Genomic DNA, 19937 nt, shown 5'->3' on the forward strand with positions numbered 1-19937 from the left:
TACACGCCTACTTCATCGCGTCTCAACGATTACATAAAATATCTCTTATCTCATAGTGATCACCTTGTTTATCACAATTCATTTCGCGATTGCGTTGGCATTTATGATTTCGCTAATTTATCGGCTATTATGAAACTCCTCCCAGTACCAGCGTGTCGCCATCGTTGCATTTTATATTCAACGAAACTCCCTTCCTTATGTTCTGGTTCCCTGGGGAGTCTATTTGTCTTTATTTCTTTTCCCTTTCTTCGCCCAACTGCCAGACAGACACCGTACAAACCGTTTCCGTTTCACATGCATCACCTCGCAGCCGTTGACACCGGAATCTGAGGGAAAATGGATGAAAACTGAAACACTGATGATCTAGGGAGCGGGACAAAATCCGGTGGAAAACTTTTTGACCACCGGTCTGGGATCGATGGGAAGCCGAAGGCGACGGCATTGCAAAGCGAATAAAAATAAATTGATTCCGTTGTTTTCCGATTTTTTACGCCGTGTGAAGCAATTATTTTATTGGTTTTAGTTTGTCGGTCGTGGTCTTGGTCGTTGGCCACGCGTGTGGAAAGCGCTCGCTTTTCCGCTCGACAGTCCGGGCGGGTGGCGCCACCGACGATGGTTACGATGGCTGATTCAATTTCCTGTCGATAGCAAATCGGAAGCCGTCGTGACGTTCCTCTGCCGCATCCAAGATGCCGTCCGTGGCTGTGTTCCGCTGCGGTGGCGCTTGCCGATACACGAATCCTGGACGGTACGAACCGCCAAACCCGGCAAATGTCGTTCGGCGGTTCGATCGAAAGTCTCTCGGTAGGACAACTTTTGCCATCCTCGCGCCGACCAGGTCCAAAGGAATTGATTTTGCTACACTGTTTGTTTGTTCTGTTCTCTCTGTCAATATTATCCTCAACCACAACTATACTACACACACACACACATACACACTCACCCACTGGTCGTTGGGGACGAGCCGTCCTCAACAGTGGACAGTTGATGCTGACTTGGAACCGGATGGAAGCTCATTGGCGGCGAAAGAGGATGACGTGGTGTTGCAATTTTCCAAGTCCTTTCAAGCGTTTCCCTCACCCGTACCCCTGGCCGCCTTCCACCCCAACCAACCAGGGGGCTTTTTTGTGGTGTGAAAACAAAATCAATTTAAACATATACCAGCTCGCTTCGTTCGTAATAAAAACAATATCTTTATCTCGACCCGTGTGCAGTTACATCGGAGAATTTATCTATTTTTGATAGACAATTCCTGTGGATCCGGTTTCTACTCGGACCTCTCCGTCGCATTTCTCCACCGGGCGTAAGGTGTGTTTGAAAGGTGGGTCTTTTTTCCGGTTTGCCGAACCACTCTGTAATCAATTGGGAGATTTAAGCAGATAAACGGAAATAGGTAAATATCGATCGGTGTAATAAATTTGATCGAAAATTTAATAAACGATTTGAAAAATGATTCGGGTAGCGAAGTGTAGTTTTCGGAGGTAGAAACGGAAGGTAGACAATTGTTTTTTTTGTTGAATGTTTATATGATAACTGATTAAAAATGAACATGATAAAACATTATCTCTTTTTTTCGTTAGTTATCTTAAATCTAATTATTCTCTATTTTGATATTCGATTTCGGATGAATGCAACAGGTGAAAATTATGCATTGGAAGCAGTTGAACAGTTCACAACAGTTGAAAGTGTTTTAACATAAATTCATAACTATGAAATTCGTTTTTACGTGTACATATTATTTAACCCATGCATAGCTTCGGTTGTGTACCAAAACTAACAGTTTGTTCTTAATTTATAGATACGAATAAAACGTTGTTTTTCCATCATTGGCAAGCAGTTTATATGCTATTATTACACTATCTCATTGCGGTAAACCACGCAATGAACTAAGTACTGCCGACACAAACGTTGCTGTAAATATTAATCTAGTTTTACCATAAACTGAAAATTGAATGTTTTAATTGCAAAGCATCATCCAGTCTGTAATCGAACGGTCATTTTAATTGTGAGTCACACTCGCCAGTATCGCAATGACGGTCGGATCAACTCACACTCTCACCGGTAACAAACTGTGTGTCCGGATCAAGCGAAAATCCCACGCTTACCCTGACCGCATACGATTGATTTCCACGCGTGTAATTCCCGTGTAAAATTTATTTCAAACAAGTTTAATTAGTAAGGACTAATAATAGTTCCTGTTTCTATTGCCTGTACTATGTGTGGATTAATTAAAAGGGACAATATGATGCTCGATTAATTGCGCCATCTCTGTTGGCGGTTGCGGATGGATAAAGTTGTGGTTATAATGTTTTCTTTTATTCGGACGAATTTGTCCTGGTCCTGCATTGTCCCAAATGCCCCTCTCCCCCAACTTACGATGGTACAAAGCTTTTCCCGCCTCCATTTTATTTGATGTTGCAATGATCAGTTGCGTGGAAATGCATCTAAATGCGTGCATAAAAGCATGTGAGCCACATTCAGTCGGCTTAAAACGGACAGTCATTTCGAACTCAATTTGTTCCGTGAAATTGTAATTAACTATCGACAAGCCAAAGCTGGGAGGATTTTCCTGGAATGTTGGAGCAAAAGCAAAGCGGCAAGCGATTGAAACCAAGAGATGCTGATGAGAGAAGGAGGAGAGATTGAGGTTGTTTAAATTTGTGGATACGGAACATTTTTCCCTTGTTTTTTTCTATATTTGCTCTGGTCGCGAGTGGAAACAATCAGGTTAGATAATTGGTCTGGGGAAAAAAGTAGCAACATCTGATTGATATAGCCAAATGGGGGAGCTGTATAAAAAATAAATATCCTTTTCAAGTTTGATTATCTGGTTCACAGTTTTTTCTTAAAACATATTGCCGACCGACAACATTGCCTTTTATGCATCGCCATATGCCAAGTATCAGGAAGTGAGTGGAATAAGTTTTAATGATGCACTAAATAATCATTTCAATTTTAACTAAATAATAAGTTAAATTCAGCATAAAGCTAAACCTTCTAAAGAACACAGAAATACTAAATGCAACAACCTTAGTTATTGCTACACATTACTAATTTTAATTTATTGTTCTAGTTCCTGGTTATCGCAATACTACGTGCATAATTCTTCTTCATTTACTTCACGGTAAAATAAGTTCACATTATAAATATAAAATGAAAATTATTATACACTACCGCTCTACGTTTGTTTCTATAGAATGGTTTGTTCAGGCTTTTGTACAAACTTGTTGTCCGACGTTAAATATAAACAACCTGTAGCTCATGCATCGTTTGTTATCCGGATTATTTTCCAACAATGATTGCCGTGTGTAAAAAAGAAAATGCATAACTGAGAACATGGTATTTCAGGAATTTATAAAAAAATAAATCCCACGAATAAAATAAATCATTCACATCCACGCAAGCCATCAGTTAGCTTAAACATGAGCCTTAATTTGAGGGTTGACATTAGCTTTCGAAAGGCAGCAGTTGAACGGATTCGTTTCACTTTACACAGAATCATAGAAACCATGCTGGTGCGCCCCGTGAACCGGAAATGATTTTTTCTTGCTGTGTGCTGCGGCAGATGCAATCCGTTCGAGGGTCTCATAGAAATCCCAATGGTTCCAGCAGACAGCATGCAGAGAGTAAACACATGGTTGTAAATATATTACGATTTGTGTTTACCAAGGCACTATGGTGGATGAGTTGCATAATGCGTCTTTCAAGCAAATATTTGCTAATTCATAGTTGATTAGATTTGTTTGTAAGCAAGAGTTATTATAATGTCTCTCGCGATGAAAGATAGTGCAACTTATCACGTTTATGATCAAACATCTTATATTTACACACATTACTTGTTTCCAATAATAGATTCGCTTTTATATGTCTACTAACATTTACTTGTACCCAATGTAACTTTCTGAGTATTGTATTTATATTATTGATGCAGAGAAAGTATTCCCATGTGTTCAGTGAAATGTGTTCAACAGTTGTCCGGAAGTTTGCGCTTGACAATGTGTGTACCGCGTTTTTGATACCCTCTTCCACCGGCATAGAGGAGTGGAAGCGATCCTCATCGATTACCGGGGAGTAGAGTATTTACGTTATACCGTATTTGCATAGCAGTGCCATTCTCGGTGCTTCCAGTATTCCGTTTCTGTTCATCTTCCACCGCACACTCGAACCCTTATACGACAAAAAAAAAAAAAAAGAAAAACTGACTGTAACTGAGATTCATGAGCGTCGGGACTTAAGTAGTGCAGCTTACGGAATCCGGAACAAGGCACCCGTCTCTCGAGTATGTCAATGCTAATAAGTGGCAATTGACTTGAAGTAACTATTTTTCTATTCAATGCCGGAAAACGGACGCCCTTTTCCAACGCATTCCATTTCACTCATGCGGGAGTACTTCCCATTCCTGTGCCCTTGGTGGTTTGGATGACATTTACGACCAATCAGTCTTCCTGGGGTCTCGGTCTTTGGAACGCTGTCGCCAATCTGTTCCCTATGGCATGGAGCTCGCGCGACAGAAAATAACGTTCTCTACGACTGTGAAGGAAAGCTTCCTACGTTCGTTCAAAAGTGTATCTTTGCATGCATTTCATGTGATCGAAGAGAGGTTTTTTTTTTATTTGTTTACCTGTTTGTATGTTTGTTCGTTGGGACAATGGATGGGACATTCAAGTGGTCACTTTTCAAATTATCTTTCTCCAGGATTTGGTCGGGTGGAGTGTACACTCCAAGGATTCTTCGATCGGTTGCCTTTCCTTTCATGTAGCCAGTGTGTGTGTGTGGGAGTTTAGTTTTATTTGTATCTAATGCACTTAGTTTGTAACAAAACTTTTACTTGCTACCGTTTGATCTCGGTATAATGTATTGCTCAACAGGGGGTTTCTGTTTTGAAATCTGTATTTATTTAATTTTTTCATCTTTCATTTTGCACAGCATTAAAAATCAAACAAAATAAATATAAGATTCGTTCAGAGGTATGGAAAGTTTATAAAAATTGCTCAAGAGTTTGTGTTAAACAATTAAACGCTTTAATAAAAACCAGCAAAAAATATTGGCGGTACAGTAAATATAAATTATGATTTTTTTAGGTTTCAAACTACAAAAATTGGGAGTTTTTTTCTTTTGCAATTAATTCCATGACAGTGAACTCGTGAATGTTTATTTTAAATTCTATTGATTATTTTTTACAAAATTCCTTTCTGTCCCGCTGTTGTTGCCTGCGGTAGCGTTTTCTCATTAATTTTGTAATCGGCGTTGCAACGAAAGTAAAACACAGAAATGCAAATACCTTCCGGGGTGTTCATTTTGAATGTTGTCTGATGGACAGAATTGATTTGGTTCGTTGGAATGGCCCTGAATTTTTGCAGGATCAAGAAACGATATTCGAACGATGCAAAGTAGGTTGAACATTGCAGTTTGTTATAATTAACGAATATTTGCTTTAAGGAGTAAGTTTTGCATATAAAAGGTTTTATATTAAAATTAGTTTTACAGATCAGGTAGAAACTCCATGTTGACCGAATTGACATTATCTGCGAATTATGAAGAATCAAATCAACTAAGCGGCTGAAACTAAACGCAACAGTGCTTCCAATCCTCTGTTGCACATCCTGTGACTTTATCCTGTAACATCCAACAAAACTTGCAGTTTATAAAAAAAATCTCCCCTATGCAACAAATGGTACTTTTTCCCCTCGCTGACCACGTGACAATTTCGTCGATCGCGAGAAAAATGTTTTCCAAAGAGATTATGGAGCATCATGGGGACGAAATTTCCCCTACGTTCAATTTGTTATACTCGCTGCGCATGTACAAATAAAACCAAATTTGTTTGGCAAGAAGGAGTAGGGATCTCTCTCTGTCTTCGTTGGTGACCGGTTATTTTAAGTAATAAAAATATTATGAAAAAAGATATAAATACTTGTTAAGTTTCACTTCCAACGATGTAAGAAAATTGTGTTTTTTAGCAAAAATTCATCAACGTTTGTTGATGTGTATTTTGGGGAATTTAGTTTGGAGAACTTTACTGCTGACATTTAAAATGTTTATATAGATATCGTTCAGACAAGGGAAAAGGCCGTTGCTCAAATTGACAAGCTGTTGTTCGATTTCGTATCTCAAACATCAGCACCCTCTTTATGACGTCTCGCTTTCACCACAAAAGGCTCGAAAATAATGTACCTCAGATGCGCTCCCGGACGGCGTCACAGTTTGATAGAAGTGAAGCAGTGGTTAACGAAATTACTCTCGGCAACATGGTGGTTTCTACACCAACGGCTGGAACAACCATCACCACTACCTCTCCCGATTGTGGGTGGTGAAGATTAAATTCACCCGATGGCCAGATCCCGGCCCGACGTCCGACAGACATGGCTTTGGCTTTGACCTCGAAGCTGGGCGCGCCTGCGTTCGGGCGGTGGTTTTCATTAAAGCTTAGCATCTGCGGGACATTTTAATTAAAACCGGCAATAATTGTTCCCACCGAAACGGTCCGAGGCAGCACGTTCTCGCCGCACCGAGAATGATGACGGTGATGGTATGTGAATGATGCCAACACGTTGCTAGCGGCAGGACCCGACGTTGCTCGAGGCTGGCCGGTGTAATCCCTGTCACGTGAGGGTTGTCCCCGTTGGATAGGGGCATGCTGAAGGTTTTTTTCATTCAACCAAACGAAATTGACTGTTCAGAGCTATCGGGCGGTTGGAAACTTTAGTTTTTCGTGTAGCGTGCAAGTGGTGCTGTAATTTTTATCCCGCAGATTAACTAGCATTACGTTACATTCAATTTCAAACCGGCTTAAATGGACAAAACTACGAGTGGAGTATTTAATTTAATGTATGCTGTTTGCAAAGAGAGAATTACATTGCAATTTACTGAATTGTGAAAACAAAAAAAGTGGAATTCAACTAGATTGGTTTGTTTGATAATGTTGTACTCAGATTTATTTCAATTTAGGATAATGATATGATTTGAAAACATAAGAAAAAAACATTCTGTTATGAAACACTACTTTTTGTAACAGAGAATTGAGTAACCGAGAACTTCACGAAAACAGTAAAAACAGGGTGCCTTCAGGGAGGCTTTTAAAAATGGCGCAATAATCCCTTGTTTGTCTTAGCCTCATGCCATGGTGACTGATAATTATGCCTCCGAGAAATCAGTCACCGACAACAAATGGCCACATTTTACGGTCGATGGCGTACCAGATGAAAGCATCAATTTGCAAGAAAAAGCAGCCGCTGGACTTGGAGTGATTTTACGGGAATTTTTTTTCAAGTTCACATTAAATAAGCCGTGAACTCTCACGGTCAAGTGTTGGGAGGCAAAATAAAAAAATAAAAGCTGAAAGGTCTGTTCTGACAGGGGAAGAGAAAATAAAATAAAACAAAATAAAAACAGTGCAAAATTATGGAACACCAAGCAGCACCAGGGGCCCGAGAGGAAAGGCAAGGGAATCAATTAGCAAGTATTTTGCAAGTATTTTTGTACCGACTCCTCTCCACCCTGGTGCTTTATTTTATTTGAGATGTTTATTTAATTTTTCCCTGTTTTTCACCTCGCTTCGCTTGCCGATGCTCCCTTGGGGTGTGAAATTAAGGGATGTTGAAAATAAGCCTTTTCACGCTCGCCAAATAATCCGGCCGGTGGCCAAAACGGCGTATTATTTGTGTTTCATATTTATTTCGGGTTTAAATTCCAGCGCCTTTTTTCGAGTGGGGATGGTTGTTGTTATGCTCATACTTGTGGGCAATTTCATATTAGTATCGCTTTTTACCGCTCTTGAGATGTATTTGAGCGTACTGTTGTCTTTGGTTTTAAGGTTTTCTGTTCTGTATATGATTTCCTGTTTGCATATGTGTTTTCAAAAGCACACATAGCATGATTTCGGTATGATTCGTGATGGATAGAGGGAATATTTTTCTCTTGGAAAGTAAACACTTGGAGTTCATAAATCAGATTGTATTGGAAATATAGATCGAAGCTTACAGTGAGAAGTTTTAACGTTAATGTAACGCAGAACTAAGGCTTAGCAACACTGATTAATAAGTTTCTTAAGTATCTTTTGTAATACTTTGGTCAGACGTTCACCATCAATGATTTGCCCGCTTTGTTTAACAATTTGTCGTACATTTCTCACCGTTCGAACCGCTTCATCATTATTCGGCTTTGATTTGATCGCCTTTGATCGCATGCCGCTCGCCGATAATTCTGGACTCTAGTTTTCCCTGTTTTCGCTAAAATAACAGCACATGGTGGGGCATTCTTGGGGCCAATAGAATTCTTCATCGATTTGTACTTGTCTGCAACGGTATCGGACCCCCCGCCGACAGGTGTCTGTCCCTCCTCTGTACGTTTGTGCGGACGCACAGCATGGGAAAAATTTGCTCTCACTGGAGCGGACGCTTGGAACCGAAATCGATTCCTCTCAACCTCCTCCTACGGTTGCACACTGGGCCAATAAATCCAAGCACCGGCCAGGACACGGGCGGCATTCCGTGCCTTTGGGTCACATTCCATCCGTAGGTTATGTCGTGTGCCGCCGCCAAGGGCTAATGGAATTTTTCCGACCGCATTCCATCCGCTCGAACGTGCGGTCACCTTCGAGGAATTCCCGTAGGCACCACCACTAGCATACGATCACCAACACAGGCGAGCATTCGATTATGTAGGCACGATCCATAAATAAGCATGCGGGTGGCTCAATCCGTACCCTCGAGTGCCATCCCGCTGAGATCCCGTTGCCTCTCTCTAACGTGAAGCTTGGGCGAAGCTGGGGAAAGCTCAGCTGAGGGCAATCAGAGTCGATTCTTCTTGGAACACAGATCAAATAGCCCGTGGAAGGATTAAATTGCAATCGAATGGGTAGTGTCACCCACCCTGGGGAAGGGGGGGAGGGGGGGGGGGGGGTTGGGAATGTGGGAGACTAGCGATATGTGAGAATATGGTTTGCACTGCTGTTCGCAAATCTTTTCTCTTCGTACCGGCGTAGGGTGGATAATTAATTTGATCGGCACACAATATCCGTAATGCGTATTGAAATTGTGTATCGGGCTTTTTATTTGTGCTTTTGAAAAAAAAACCCCTAAGCTAAGAAATCAGAAATGGCACTTAAACACGGTTGGGAACGAAGAAAGCCTTGCTTGATTATTAATCGACGGGGTTTTTATCGTTATTTCTCAGAAAATCCCTCCTTGAGGCATTGGGAAGATTTGCCAATTAAACAGTGAAATTCAACTTAGGCATTTATTAAAACACTTTGATTGTGTTGAAGGGGTCCGCGACAGCCGAGCGGTAGCGTCGGTTAGAAAATCGGCCCATGAGCGCCGGGGCTCACCACCTCGACGGCGTGGGTTCGAATCCCAACCGAGACCGGACCCTCCCCTGTACGAGAGGCCTGACTATCCACGTACAATAGGGTAAAAAAGTCTCGTAAGCCCTTAACGGGCAGGCATGACCAACAAGGTCGTTACGCCAAGAAGAAGATTGTGTTGAAGAAACAGCATGAAAGTTGCATACAGAATCAACCATTCATTTCTAATGGCAATGTAAATATTATTTGATGCAAATGAAAGTTGCAATGAAAAAAAAATTAAAAAATTCATTGTTAAAATGAAAATGCGGACTTCGTTTCTGGATAACTACCTTCCTGCATTGCTGCTACCCTGTCCGTTGCAGAATAAAAATAAGTTACGTAACCATGGTGATTAAAAATGACAAATATTTGTTTGGGACTCAGAAGGCGTTAGACAATTAGCGTAGAGCGAGTTAAGTAAAATTTTGTTTGGTAGCTTCCAAATACTTACCATTACTTACAAACTAAATTTTGAAAGAAATACAGGTATTGTGACATTTATTTCGTTGAGATTCAATAACTTTTTTCATATCAAAGAGCTACTTTGGAATTTTTCAATTATCGTGGCAATGGTTTTAAAATAAAAGCAAATTAGCTGTAATTTCAAATCAGAGCATTACAGGCAATTGTTGCAATTACCAACTTCTGCTCTTAAAAAGAGCTGCGGGTGAATCGCACTGGCTCTTTTATATCCATCTTTGATACTTTAAATAAAACAAATCTGAGGCGTGTATTTGTAATTCTTAACGTTGATCATTCGGCCCTATTCCGGGGAACGGTCGTTCCCGGGAAGGGTCGTTCCCGACGATTTTGACAGTATAACAGAAGGCGTTATAGTAGGCGGTATTTTTACAGCCGAAATCAATCGTCTCGTTTGTTTACTATAGTTTGTTTACGTTTGTAATGTAATTTGTGTATTTACAATTGCTCAAAACATGAATTTTATTCATTTTCCCATCATAAATGACGCTGAAACATGATACAATTAAATATGTACCACCAAAAGCTTTGGTTAATCTTCACGTGTTACCTATGTAAACGTTCAACCGGTCTTCCCAGAGATTCCGTGTTCCTGTACCTCAGACGAAAGACCTTTTTATTGAGATGTCGGAGCGATTTGAAACTTTAAGTGAAGATACTTGGGGATTTTTTTCAAAATATAGTGCATTAGTCATAAATTTAAAAATTTATTACGTATATTTATTTGCGGTTCCAAAAACTTTCACCTTTCACATCTTCTTCTTCTTCTTACTTCGGCGAGGATTTACTCCAGTACGGCTATTGAATCCAGCTTCCTGGGCCTTCGCTAGCTAACCTGGAGACATAGACCTCTATTGGTTAAGGACTGGCAACTGAAGGCCATAAGTTATGTGCCAAAGAATACGCTCATCACACCCCGTTCCGTCGTGATGTTTTTAACACGTTAAGCGCTACGTCGGTCCCGTGGGGCCAACAGTGTCCTTTCTCGGCGTCAGTATGCTCGGACAGACCCGTAAGTTAGGTCGGCGTTTTTACGACTTGCTGGCAGAACGGAAATGCAATTTGCGCATAGCGCTTAACGTGTTAATTATGACGCGTCTGTTTACCAGTCTTACAACCACATCCGCTACGGGTTGCAAGCTCGTTTCACGACTAACCCCCGGACGTTCTAGAGCCACGTAAACTCCCGCTGAGATAACCCTCTAATCCCCCCTTCTTTATCCTCTGGGTAAGTAACTGCCTCTTCCCCTTCTAGCATGCACAGCTATGAGCTTTATTATATGGCCAGGCTATATGGCTAGGCTGTAGCCTGCTACCACCTCTACCTGCTATCGCGGTTTCAATCCTTCCTCTCAGGTCGCTCCTTTAGGGTGAGAGTGCCGAATCATTTCTCTTTTCTCTTTATGTCCTTCAGGGGAGCGTCCTGAGTCCTCTCCTATTTTCCATCTTCTTCAACGACTGCGACGGTGTTCTTCCTGGTGTTGGGCACTACCTATATGCCGATGATGTCACCACCTTGGCTGCCATTCTCTCCAAAGATCCCTCAATGACTTTTCAGCTTGGTGCTCCGTAAACGGCCTAGTGCTCTGTCCACAAAAATGTATCGTTCGGACGCATTCATGATCCGATCTGTTTCGATTACTTTGTGGGAATCCTTTGTGGGAATCCACTTACAAGGGTATCTGTGGTGAAGGATCTTGGGGTGTGGCTGGATAACCGGATCACTTTCTTTGACCACATCAATTTAATAGTGGATAGAGAGATCAGGACACTTGGCCTTATAACGCGCATGTCAGCAGCCCTTTTTGTTTGAGGGCGCTGAACTGCTGTTGGGTCCGCCCAATATTGAAATACTCCTGTGTTGTGTGGTCCCCTGCGGGGGTTACATCAATGAACAGACTTGAAAGTGTGCAGCGCAAGTTTACTCGCCTCGCTACGAGACGTTTTGTCAACAACTCTGCATTTCCTATTCCCCACAACCCGTCGCGTCGCATTTGCTCGGACTTAAAACTATTCATCAAATACAAGGGGCCCCCCTTGTTCATCGCGAACCTCCTCCTCCATGGCCTTGATGCCCCTCTCCTTCTATCTTCCTTACCCTGCTACATCCCTTCGCGTCATCTTCGTGATAGATGATGACCCTCCTTTCCTGCTTCCCACTTGCCGGACAAGTTCTGGCCAGAACGATCCGTTGCTTCGGTCGCTATCGACCTTCAATTCAGTGAGCGGTCTTTTTGACTTTAATTTCACCATCTCCCAATTCCGTTCCTGTATCCTCTCCCAGAGTCCTTCACCCTATTTAAGCTAGTTTTAAGTTTAAGTTTGTATAAGTTAAGTTAGTTAGGTAGTTTTAAGTTGTATTGTATAGTCCCTAAGGCAAACAATTGTACCAAATACATGTAAATTTAAATCGTGAGAGTAATGAAAAAACTCAATACAAAGAATGGATTACACCAAACAGACATTGCAGACGAAAAAAGAGTAAAGTATCAGACAAAGTGCTGTTCCCAGATAGAGTGCAACAAAAGACGACGATAGTATGAAATGACTGAAAGTTTATTCGTTTTAAAATATTTTATGTAGCTTTTCCGAAAATTGTAAAAAAAAAATTGCATCTAGGACCGAACTAAACTGCACAAAAAGCAAACTTCCATTTATAATATACCATGGCATGGTCTAAACTGGTAGGTGGTTGTAGATGTGAAGGGTGAATTTTTAAGAAAACACGAATAAATATACGTAATGAATTTTTAACCTCACCACCTCGACGGCGTGGGTTCGAATCCCAACCGAGACCGGACCCTCCTCTGTACGAGAGGACTGACTATCCACGTACAACAGGGAAACAAGTCTCGTAAGCCCTTAATGGGCAGGCATGACCAAGACGGTCGTTACGCCAAGAAGAAGGATGAATTTTTAAAATTAACACTCAAACACTTATCATTTAGAAAATAGCCTCAAGTATCATCACTGAAAATTTCAAATCGCTCCGACATCTCGATAAAAAGATATGAGGTCTGAAGTACAGGAAAACGGAATCTGCCATACACATTTATAGGCTACACGGGTTGACCGGTTGAACGAGTAAGGGGTGTCGACCGAAAAATGCAAATAAAAATTATTTAAATTCCTTTAAAAAATTTTTTGATTCAGCAAAACGATAGAAAACTAATTTTTCTAGTTATTCTGAAAGTTTCATGCCGATACGACAATCCAATCAAAAGTTATTTGAAAATAAAACTCCAAAAAGCCCGGGTTGACGATTGAACGGATGCTCAAAGAGCAGCAAAAATTTTCCCCATACAATGCGGGAACGACCGTTCCCGCGTATAACAGTTTAACTCTGACGTAGAACAGAAAACGAACATTTTTTAAAAAAATTGACAGTTAAACGTAAACAAACTACGGGAACGACCCTTCCCGGGAACGACCGTTCCCCGGAATAGGGCCGATTATTAACTTTTCTTACGATAGTACAAACAACACGCTCGGTTAATAAAAGTGATCTAACTTATGTGATAAATGTTTGTTGTTCAATGCAAACTTTAACCAGAAAAGTTAGTTGCAAAAGCTGCCTTTGGCGACAAAATTATTACATTTTACGGGTTTCCTGTTTGATTCATCCAATCTACACTAATGAAAATTAGGATCAAAGGTGGTTTTTATCAACTCAGACTGCATTGAGGGCCTTGTCTCGTAAAGCTGAGAAAATTCAAAACAAATCTCAATCGCCTCCTGCCCCCGAGGTTTCATGTTATACTGTTTCGAACAGTGAACCCCATCAACCTCAACTGGCCTTTACAACTCACCCACTTAACCCCGCCGGGATTGTGCTTCTTCGATTTGTGCTTCTCCAGCGCCAAAGCGAACTCCAAGTAGCAAAGCAAGCACTTAAGCCTGTTGGCTTCTTCCAGGGAAAAACACTCGGTCTTCACTCGGTAAGGTAATAAATTCCAATTCATTTCAGCCTCCAAAACGTTCCGTTTTCTCCCGCCCACGCGCCGGTGTTTGGATTTTGTTCTTCAATTGAGGTTTAAAGTGGAAGGCTTGCAGCAAGTGGAAACGGAGGTACATAAACCGTACAATCAAAACTGTAAAATCAAACAGAGCGAGGGAAAGAAAGAGTAAGTAAACGGGGTAGATCAGCTGGCAGGCCCATCTCGGGCCGTTTGAAATGTCTCGAGGGTTGTGTTTTTGTGTCTCTTCCTTACCACCATCGCTAATGGAAAGCCATCTCCCTTTAAAACTGTTTTTCCCGCTCCTGTCACCATGAATCACATATTCTAACAGGGGTGGAATAGTTAGGGGAAGGGCTGAAAACCGGCAAATAAGTGCAACATCAGGAAGGCAGGAAGTGGGTCGTTTAGTGGTCCTGGTTCCATCGATCCGCGGAAGTGGTAGTGGTGTTGGGTTAAGGGCGGTATGGACTAGGTGTGGTTGGGTGTAGCTGAGAGTTCCGGTTCGGACCTTCGGAATGAATCATTCATATGGTTGTGGGTCAAAAGTTGGTCTTCGAGTTGGAACCACCGGTCCCTTTTTCACCCTTCCCCAGCCTTTTGCCATTGAGGAAAATTTAGTCCAACGTACGTAATGTATACTCTTTGAGGAGGTTCCGTCTCGAGAGACCGTAGAACACTGTGTTTCATGGTGCCGAATTTTTTCCAGCTGCTACCACACTGGCTGGAAGGAAAGTTTTCAACCAGTGCCTAACGCCGGTGCGGTTAGCTGGTGGTTATGCTGTTGAGGCAAAGTGTACCAACCCTGCTGCCGACCATGATCCAGTGGGATCCTATGGAAACTGTCCTCACCAATCGACCATCGTTCCATCAGTTGCAGACTTTCCAGTCGGCTCACTGTTCCAATTGCCAACAGTAGTGACACAGTAATTTAATGATGGTTTTATTTGTTTTTAAATTATCGCTCATGTCCGTTCACGGTTTCGGTGGTCCGGTGATTTCGTGCATCATGTTGCCATAGTGACGGGGATAGGAGAGAGGGACGGGGATAAGAGAGGGAGAGGAAAAAACTAAGAGACACTCTTTTGTGGATGCAGTGCCTAGGAACGACTTTTACGGTGTGGTATAATTAACGCCTAATGAGATGACGCCCAGCAGGTTTTTCTCCATTGTTGCCAAATCTATCATTACGAGCGAATTTGTTCCAGTCTCCTGATTGTGCGGTTTTAGTGATGAACGAAACTTGTACTATCAGTGGTTGGACTTCTCCATGTCAAACAGAATCAATTAACCATGGTTGAGGTTTTCGCGTTTTTGTCCAAAACTTTACTGTAATTGTATGGATATGGAGTTTAACTATTGCCTTTTTTTCAGAGGCAATAAATTAAACATCATCTCATAAAATACTAATTTGTTTTACATTTCACACCTAAATGGCTTTCGAGAGGTATTCATAGAATTGTGCATGAACCACTTTCTGCAGGTCCATTCAACGAATAGAGAAAATGGAGACGCCTGGTAGTTTGTTGTCGAGTAAAAAAGAAACTACATGTCTGAATGAATTTCTTTTCTAAAATTTTATATTGAAATTCATGTAAAATTTGAAATAGAAGCTTCATAAATATCTTATTGTAATAAATAGAAAGCAGAACGCTTCCAATATCAAGTCAAGGGAATGAATAAATGGAGGCGCCTGGTACTTTGTTCTAATTTCCATTCTGGTCTTCTTCAATCTGCCTACGTCAATGTAGTTAAGTTTTATTATACCTGTATTAATCTTAAGCTGTATTTGCAAGCTAAACAATACACAACAATATGTTAATTTAATTAGTAAAATTTAGTTACGAATTCAATAATTTCATTGTCTATTCGAAACATAAGTATTTAGTTTAAATGTCTTCGAAGTAAACACTCCTTAACAATATCATTGTTTAAATTAGTTTACATTGGCGCTTGGAATATTTATGGTATAAGCTGTGTCGTGTACTTCCAAACTGCAAAACAACTCCCACATCCTTGATAGAATTTTCGTCCCATCATCGATCTGTGTCTAGGAAGTTTGTTGCCTTCTCTTCCGATGTTCAATTTTTTTCCAGTTTTTCTCAGTTCTACTCACACGGTTTCTTTCTTCATCAACTGTTACAAAACAGGCGGAAAGTTTCGTTCTAGGAAGCAAAACGTTTGGATGTTGTTTCTGGTACTGCAACAAAGTATCAACAGAGTAACGAGTCCTTGGCAATGTGGGAACATGATTGTAGTGCAGTACCGTAGCGGTTGCCTTTGGGAAGAAAGTGGTAAGAAGTACAAAGCAAGAGAATGGATGAATATATAGTCTGCATGATTATGCAGAAGCATGCTTGTAGAAAAAGGGGGTTCTTTGGGGTGGTTGGTTTGCCACGAGCAACGTGTTGAAAGGTTGTGTGTCCCGTCCGCGGCGACGAGGTGCATATTTATGTACACTTTATATCAATTTTCTACTACCTTCACACGTGACCATTTGCATAACCTCTTTGCACGAGGTATTGAATGGGCTTAAGGAGCGAATGATGTATGTCTTAAAGTCATGTTTTTCTCGCGTTACACTAAATCGATTATGGTTAAGCATGAATTACATTTATTAAAATTGAGCTTAACCATGTACCATATCTTTAAATAGGTTAGACTTGAAAACATAACACATTTTACAATGTTTTACATTTTCCTTTAATTATCATCGTTGGTGGCAAATTTTTGTATAGGAAAACCTTCATACTCTATCGTGAATTCATGTGTTTACTTCTCGTTTCAGCATTCTCTGCAATCACTTTTACTAATTGATTTGATCAACTTTGCAACGATTTCTCAGATAGTTATATTCGTTTGTGGAATTTATGTTTGCTATGTTTTATTGGAAAAATAATACTCAGCTTCCTGAATTTATAGCTGCATAACATCAAAGTGAGCAAGTTTTTGAAGGATTTCTAACGGTTATGAATATTTTAAAGTCGAAGTAAATAGTGCTACATGGTTGGTTGATTGAAAAGAGCGTGGAAAATCTTTTCCGTGTTGTGAAGTAAGGGGGCAAGAAGGGTTTTTTCATTCAATATCCAATCTACTGTACTTGATTAGAAATGTAAACAGCAGCTTATAAACTATTGCAATAGAAAATAAAATTAAGACAGTTTTTAAGATTAATATTTGTATAATGACGTAAGAAGACAAGGTTCCCCTACCAATATGAGCAACATTTATAGATCAAAATATTGTTAATAGAACACTACTAAAGGCAATGGTGACTTTTTCTTAAAATGCTCTAAATGTAGGATCGTGTTTTGTTACTACGCTGTCCGTAATCATGCCACCCAGCCCTGGAATAACCCGGTTTAATGGGTAAACTTTTGAATGCTTTAAGAAACCCTAAGCCTTCGGCAAACGCTGCGATAACTAGCAAAAAAGGTCACCGGACAAATTTGGCATCGATTTTACGGCGGTGCCGTATAGGAGTACTTCCGGACCTTAATGGAGATCAGACAAGCAGACTTTAGATGGCTCCGAGCAGGTACTTACCATGCAAAACCGGTTGTTAGATGAAATGGAGAGACGAAATGGGATTCGAAACAAAGGATGAACGATTTTCCACGGAGAGTCTGTTGGTAAAAGGAATGTAAGCTCGATCCTAATTTGAGGCAACGATTCGGTCATGGCTTTAAAAGAACGTTTACATTTCCCCATGACGGACTAGAACGAAAAACATGTTGTTGAATAGCAGGATATTTATCCCGTGCTATGTTTTGTGTGCGTTACACTCCATAGAACACGACTGAGCGCTTACAAAATTACGAACTCTAAAAACTCGAGAGATCTGTAGCAGCGTGTTTTGGATTCCACTAATTTTCATCGTCAACTTATCCGGGTAGTGCGAATAACGTTGAATGTTTCACTCGAGATGGAAACAACAACCGACACCTTGGTTTTTTGATGTTGTAGTCGAGAGTATTTTACAGAAATTGTTACCAAACATGAGCAAACATGTCAGCACGTTGCCTATAATCAGCCTTCGAAGAACACATACAATCGACACACATTTCCGAACCAACTAGCTCTCATTCCTGAAAAGGGTCTGCAGGAAACACAATTTTGTTAGCCTTGTAGAAAACTCATGTAATCATTATCAATATCTATTCTAATAATAACGATATTGAATATGATATGACGTGCCTTAAATACAACAAATGATTTTGAATGTGTAGAATTTGGGTTTTGATCAGGATGGTTTTACTCTATAGTTTTTCATCTATTTGTTGTATCATGTTTCTAGCCATCTTGTGACGCGCTGCGTACAGAAATATACTATATATTTTTATTAATTTTAGAGACTTTGACCTATTTCTCGGACAGAAATATTCTCTTACTAAATGTGTTGGATTTATTGGGGACAAAGGCTCAGTGGATTCGTCTCATGAGAGTCGAATTATTTTTCTTCAAATTAATTTATTGATTTACTATGCCTTAAACATTTTCCTTTGGCGTCATAATGTTGTAGCGATAACATTTTCTAGAAAATAATTCCTGTACAGCATAAGCCAGTTCAACTGCTTGTGGTACTTAAAACCGTGTACCAGTTATTGATATTTAACTTCCGCAAACATTCAATAGACATGTATTTACTGACCGCAATGCACTCATCAGCTTTTAACAGTTTCCCATTCACTTGCAACAACTGAATTGCATTAATGAAGAATGCGCTACCTGCCAGCTGGCCCGTAAAATATGCAAATGGCTAACATTATCCTCAAATATTTGTCAACAGTAGCCATCGACACACCAGAGGGGCCACCATTGTAGCAATTTCCGTTTCGCACTTTCGAGCGACGGATAAACTCAGCCACGTTCGATTTGTGTGCATGCTTCCGCGTGCGCTTAAGTGACTTCCGCTTGCATGCGTGTGAGTGAGTGTGTGTGTGCCTGTGTCCGTTCGTTTTGGTTGCAGAAATATTGGCTAGAAATGCAGTTTAAAATTATACACCATCCCACTACGTCTGTGCCGGCTTTGCCCGTTGACACGCACTTTATGACAATAATTCCCGATCGACATACTCTTCATTTGAGTTCATTAGCGAACAACTCATCCGGTAATGAATAGATGCACCGTGATGAATGCGATAGGCCAAGCAACCGAGGTGGCCAGTCCCGATGCATCGATCGGCAAAATCGAGGGCACGCATAACGTTTCAGCAGCACTTTACTATTTTACTTCAAAGGGCATTTTCATCGCGCGGTAAATTTAGAGCCGTTCGTAGGGGGGGCTTATTGATTGATTTATCCTCCAGTAGAGCATCTCATCGAGCGACTGGTGAATTGTATGTTGGTGTAAATATATTATCATGATTGGAAACCATTGGATTATGCACTTTTGACAGATTATTCATTTAAAGTAAAATCAATTAATTTTACCTGCAGTTTTTATCTAAATACGGTTTGATATAATATGCTTAACTAAATATATGCCCTGTTCTGATATCCCATTTTTCTACGATCTCTTTGGTGCGATAAAGCGATGAAGACATTTTAGTTTCTGTTTTTAAAAGTATTTCAAAATTGTTATTGATCCTCAAATTGTTGATTTACATGAAAGCATAGCAAAATAAAGATTCAAATTCAGGATAAATATCTTCCTTTTATAGTCTTAAAAATTAGTAATGAATGAAAACTTGTCACCCACTAAAATCCTGTCCGCTCTAACGGACTAGACCGGGTTAAAGAACTTGAAGCTCTGTTGAGATTCCTACATATTTTTAGAGGCAGCCTGAAGATAAAAATAAAATTTCACTATAGTTTATTATTCCTCAAGCAAATGTAACCAGTTAAATTTGATCGATAAACGTATGTGCTAATGCAAGTGTATCTTCACTTTCGGTGAGTTTGTTAGGTGAAAAGCGAACGGAATGCCCTCGGCAGAAAATTTATTCATTTAAAAATTTAACTCACGACCCGTTCTGGATTGATTCCTAGTCAAAGAGACTAGAATGATTTATTCTCCATCGCTTTGCCCACCGGGCGTTTGGGAGGCGTTTGCGAGTTACTTAGCAATAATTAATAGAGCCCGTCGCATCGATGAGCTCCATACATGCATATGCAGGGGAAATATCAAGTATCGAAAATCTGTAATTCGATGG

The sequence above is a fragment of the Anopheles coustani genome, chromosome 3 (assembly GCF_943734705.1).
Source record: "Anopheles coustani chromosome 3, idAnoCousDA_361_x.2, whole genome shotgun sequence".
Taxonomy (NCBI): Eukaryota; Metazoa; Arthropoda; class Insecta; order Diptera; family Culicidae; genus Anopheles; species Anopheles coustani.